This window comes from Fukomys damarensis, unplaced genomic scaffold (assembly GCF_012274545.1).
Source record: "Fukomys damarensis isolate Sample0158 unplaced genomic scaffold, DMR_v1.0_HiC HiC_scaffold_6, whole genome shotgun sequence".
In the NCBI taxonomy this organism is placed as follows: domain Eukaryota; kingdom Metazoa; phylum Chordata; class Mammalia; order Rodentia; family Bathyergidae; genus Fukomys; species Fukomys damarensis.
This window is the reverse complement of record NW_022900918.1, coordinates 17841985-17847820: the sequence shown is the minus strand read 5'-3', so window position 1 is coordinate 17847820 and position 5836 is coordinate 17841985. Positions and strand designations below refer to the sequence as shown.

The 5836-nt window shown below is 36.2% G+C and overlaps 1 pseudogene; it reads left to right on the top strand.

Moving 5' to 3' along the window:
• Positions 1 to 2074: 2074 nt before the first annotated feature.
• LOC109117966 lies at positions 2075 to 2725 on the top strand (annotated as a pseudogene).
• The last annotated feature ends 3111 nt before the right edge of the window (positions 2726 to 5836 follow it).

Sequence of the window (5836 nt, the reverse complement as noted above, 5' to 3'; positions counted from 1 at the left end):
AATTCATTATTTTTATTTTTGTTTGTTTGTTTTTTGGGACAGGGTCTCACTATGTAGTTGAGAATGACCTGGAACTCACTATGTAGCTCAGGCTGGTCTCAAACTCACAGCAGTCCTACTGCCTCAGCCTCTCGAGTGCTGGGATTACAGGAGTGCGCCACCACACCTGGCTACAATTTATTTTGTATATTAAAGAAAATTTTCATTTCTGATGAAATCCATTTATTATGGTAGAAGTAGCTGAATCTGGAATGTGTGGTGCTGGGATTAAGGGCGCGTGATCACTAAATCACTGCTGGTGAGTGAATGGTTTGGTACCGCCCTAATCCTAGTACGCCAGATGGGATAAAGAAGCAGAAAGATGAGGTGAAGGCCCAAGTTCCCTTTGCTGCCTCTGCATGTCATGCTTTTCCTCTGCCTTGACTGTCTTCCATCCACACTGCCTTCGAGCCAGCCAATTATGGGCTGAAACCTCTATGAACTGTAAGCCAAATAAAACCCTTTTCTGTAACCTTGAGTGTCAGGTATTTTGTATCAGCAGCAAGAGAAAAGCAACTAGCACACCATTTTAGCAGAAGGAGCATGAGATTAGATTTTAAATCCTAACACTTATTGTATCAATTTTAAAAATGTCACTTATGGATTACTTCAAAGAAGTGTCTTTAAAAGTACAATTATTAGTTTTTATGGCTGTAGGGATATTGGTATTGATTCCATAAAGCATTTTAAGTTAAATAAGAAAATAAATCCAGCAAAACTGTTATGGTCCTAACTTAATGGAGTTTTTATTTACTTTAACCAACAATAACATTTATTGCATAGAAATCAAATAAGTTTTTGATCAAGTATTGGTTTTCTTGAATCTTATACCATTTTTGAGAAGCATGATTTTCTATATCTATTGACAAATAATACAATATTATATGTGACATATGCAAAGTGAATAGTAGGGTTTGTGAACATTATGGATGTTTTTGTGCAGCAGAGACATTTAAAGAAAGTTAATACAGGACATTTTCTTCACTCTTGTACTAATATAAGAAGAGATATAACATAAAGGAGGGAAATACCTAACCAATTTAAAATTAACTTGCAAAAAAATGTTCATAGAATGTTTTTAATAGGTTCTAAGTAGTCATGACAGAGAGGTAAACATAAAAGCAGTTAGATAATTCTATTCATAGAAATTTTTAAATGATATATCAAAAATTTAAATCTTTTAATCATGATTAGTTCTTTTTAAATTTGATTTTCTGCTTTATATATTACAATACATCAGGACGGGTCTCATTGCAGCTGAAATAACAAAAGGTTTTTATCATCTGAAAATAGTTAAGTTTTCAAACATTCTTTATTTATCATTTAGATTAATTAGAAAGGCATAAAATTTGCATTAATAACGTCAAGAAAGCATTTTATCATTTGTCATCCAAGTGCATAAAAGAAAAATAATTCCTTTAGTACATTAAAATACCAATATTCAGTATATACATTTTCAACAAAGTTAGTTGCAGATGCACAGATAACAAAGTAATATACAGATTCTCTGTCCATGGCAACATAACATCAGTCACTTATGTGCTCATTAATTCATTCATTTGGATCAGAGAAACACATTCAGTGATATGAATGTCATACTGAAATGGTTATTTTCAAATTTTTATTTTTGCACATAAAGAATTAAGATGAGGGCCAGGAATTTAGCTCAGTGGTTCTGATGCCGGCCTTGCAAGCACAAGGATACCCCGGGTACCAAAAAAAAAAAAAAGAACCAAAACACTCATAAATAAGAATGAAGATGAGAGGAGCAGGCACTATGCACATGCACCCAGGGAAGGCTCAGAGTGTCCCGCAGGCAGGGCTGGCCAGGAGTAAAGGAGCACTTGAGTACACTTTTCTGCACATGCTGGTCTTTATAAGGTAAAATCTTCCATGAGAGCCTTCCTCCTTTATAAAGCCTGGTGGTGGGACATCTGTTTGACCTCTTGAATGGACAAAAGAGAGTGCTGCATATACTCTGTGAGTGGAAGGGAACTGACACTCTGAATACACACTCAAAATAGGTCGCACCTCAATGAAGGCAATGCTTATAGCATTGTGAGAAAGTAGATGGTGGTGAACAGCTTTTGATGAGTGAAGCCTTCCTGTCAGCCATGGATCTCTTTGGAATCATTACCTAGCACACAGTCAGATTGAGTCATTTCCTACCTTGAGCAGGACTTGGAGTTTTCCAGTGATTGCTACTAAAAGACCCTCTCTAGAAAAATACAGTACTTATTTAGAGTTCCTTGGAGCTCTAGGAAACAACAGAGTCACCAGCAAAGAATATATTAAATGGCTCAAGACATTTTTCTACATCTTGACAGTAAAACTCCTCCTTGAACAAGTGTCTGTTTCTTTAACCAGGTGTTTCCTTTCGAGTGATCACTAACTGCAAATTCATGCAGGGCATATCATGAATTTCTTTGAAAAAGAACATGTCTGAAGATGCCTTCTATGATGTGAGTATAAAAATAATTGGTCTTTACCCAAAGGACTTCTGGAATTTTGTCTTCAGGCAGGCTTCTCTGACAGATGTGGGTATTTAACTTTTCCAGGTGTGGTAGGGATTTTTACACAATACTATAAAGATAAAGTGAACAAGCTCCACAAAACATCTTCCCATGACTATTCCATTTTTGATGACTATTTTATCCTTGAAATCACTAGTGTTTTACTGCTTTAATGCATGAGATGGGCATCTATTTGGACTGTAACACTACCCTGCATGCCTTGCAAAGCCTCTACCCTATCTGTGTATTCAAGTCTTTACCCTACCTATGTACTCAAGTCACACCACACTATTAATTTCAGTGTTCTAGAAAGAAACAAGTAGTGATGATGAATCTGCTGACACACTAACCTGTGGAAGCATTTAAGGAGTGAAGAGTGGATAATACAATGGCTTGCTGTCTCCTAAAAATAAAGATGTTCAAATAGGAGTAATAAACAATTTACATATTGAAAAATGAAGATGGAATTGTCAAGAAACCAATGAGGAAACTATTGAAGCAATGAGTTAATGTAAGAAAAACAAAGGAAAAATGTACAGATATAAAAGAATAATAATGTCATTGGATGATTTAAGTGTATATAGTGGTTATGTGTGAGGAGAAAATTTGTTCATAGTTTTAAATATGGTCTTGTAAATATGATAAATCCTCACATACATTTTTATGTTCACTCTCTGTCTAATCTACGTTTTTTTTTCAATTCCTGGCTGTTGATCGGGTCGTTACTCATTCTTTTCTAACTTGCAATTTTAGCTAGTCAGTTCCCTAGAGCAGAAAACATGCTCTACTAGTGTAAAGAGAAAAAAAGCTTTCAAAGGAAAATCAGAGACTTGAACATGACCTTCCAAAGAGCAATGCTGATGGAACACAGCAAGGAGGCCACTGAAGATTCATTTGCCACAACAACCTGGCTAAATGCTGCAAGTTGCTGTTCTTCTACCTTTTCCATTATTACTCTTGAAAACCAGATAGATCCCAGGGTTACCAGCTGACTCCATACTTTCTTGCTTAACGTCAGAAGCAGATATAAGTGTTTAAGATTTGGCATCATGAGTTCCTGACTGCTCGCTTAGAAAACTGGACCCAGTGTGGCAAGTATGCACCTTTAAACCTGGACACTCAAAAGATGCCAGAGAACCAGAAGGTAAAGGAAAAATCTAGTTAATCACTTAACTATGCTCATTCTTGGTCAATCACTACTTAGATTGATAGGGAAAGCTTTTATAAATAACAAAAACCTAGCCAGGTGTGGTGCCGCACACCTATAATCCCAGCACTAGGGAGGCTGAGGCAGGAGGATCCCTTTGAGTTAGAGACCAGCCTGGGCTACATAGTGAATTCCAGGTCAGTCTCAACTATATAGTCAGACCCTGTCTCAAAACAAAAACAAAAACAAAAAACAATAAACAAAACCAAAAAAAACCTATAAGGCATTACAATGTAAAATGTCTTCTTCTGTCTCTAACAATAGTTTGCTTTGTTTAGCTCAGAAAAGGCACCAAATGCACTTATTGCTGTATGAAGCATTTGGTCTTACCCTGAGATAACAGGGCACATCAAGACCTTGAGCTCTGACCCAGGAGTGTGTTGCACACCTTAATCCCAGTACTCAGGAGGCTGAGGCAGGAGGATCCCTGTGGATCCCTGTGAGTTTGAGACCAGCCTGGGCTACATAGTGAGTTCCAGGTGAGTCTAAACCATGTAGTGAGACCTTGTTTCAAAAAACCAAAAAAAAAAAAAAAAGACAAAGACTTTGAGCTTTGAAGAGACTGGAGCCACATGATCATAAGAGTGTCTAGATGAAAGAACCCATTGCTAACATTTGCTCCCCTGACCCTGAACACCCCCCTTCCTATGGACTAGAATAGACAATTAGGTGAATCTTAAAGGTAAACTCCCCAACTGCAAACAACTGTTACATCTGGGTTGAAAAGATTAACTATTATGTGACCATGATTTGAAGTGTTAAAATGAAATGTAACCACTCAAATGAAGTCAAGGCTGTAAAACCCTATAAAAGGAGGAGTTGTAACCCAGTGCTTCATCAATCCAGGCATGGCTTATGTGTGATCAACCCTCATCGAAAGGAAAATTTGTTATTTGACTTCCATTCTGTTGCTTCTCTATGTGTCACTCACTGATTCCTTCCATAACAAGATGACTTTTAAAAATGTTTTTATATCTTTCCTCAAATTATGAAGTAATACTATTGATAATCTACTAATAAAACAACCATCTGCATGGACTGATATGATGATAAGGTATCTGATTCAAACTTTGCTACTGTGGAAGCACCTACATTCCAAACAATTTATGTCTTATTATAAAGAAAGAAAAAAAATTGAGGATGACTCTGACCTATTTGTATATGTGCTGCCAAAGCGAGCACAACTCTGACCTATTTGAATGTGAACAAATACAAATATATTAATTTTCAACTTTTGATAAGTTGGATTTCATATTCTCTGTGTGTGCATGTTTCTGTGTATGTTAGAAAGTGTGTGTGTGTGTGTGTGTGTGTGTGTGTGTGTGTGTGTGTGTTTCAGGTTAAGTGGACTGCAGCAATTAAACAAGTAGACTTGTCTACTTACAGTTAGGAAGTTGATATCTCCATTTTGGATATTTCCAGCAGATCTCATGTAAGTCTCCAAAAATTGACATGACACATTTCCACACATTTGATGGCTTAAAAACAACATAGTCTTAGAGAGTGGATCTCTAAAATCAAAGTATCAGCAGGAAAACATTTCATTTGGAGGAGCAAGAGAATGCTTTCTTTCCTCTTCCTGCTTCTGGTAGCTGACTGTATTTCTTGTCTTCCATAGTGTGTAGCTACATTACTTCAGTCTCAATCTCTCTTTCTCATCTCTGCATTTCTTTTCCACTACTATCATTTATGAATATATTTATTTGCATTTGTGCCCAATAGGTAATCAAAGATGTTCTTGTCTCAAGAACTAACTTAATTACATTTTCAAATAATCCCTTTCCAAATATGAATGTACACATTCATCAGCACCAGGAATTTGGACAAATAAATACTGGCATCTTCCATTTAAACCACTAACATGGTTTATGATGGAACATAAAATTTAAAGCACTGTTGAGTGCCAAATTGTACCATCATATACTTATTTATTATTGATTCCATCAATTTTCAAGCAAGAAAATCAACAACAAAATATTCACGGTGTATATTTTTAAAAGAGTGTGCTTTAATATTCACACCAGGGAAACTATTTGGTATTTACACATGTGGGACTTATTTATTTCACTTAGGAGTA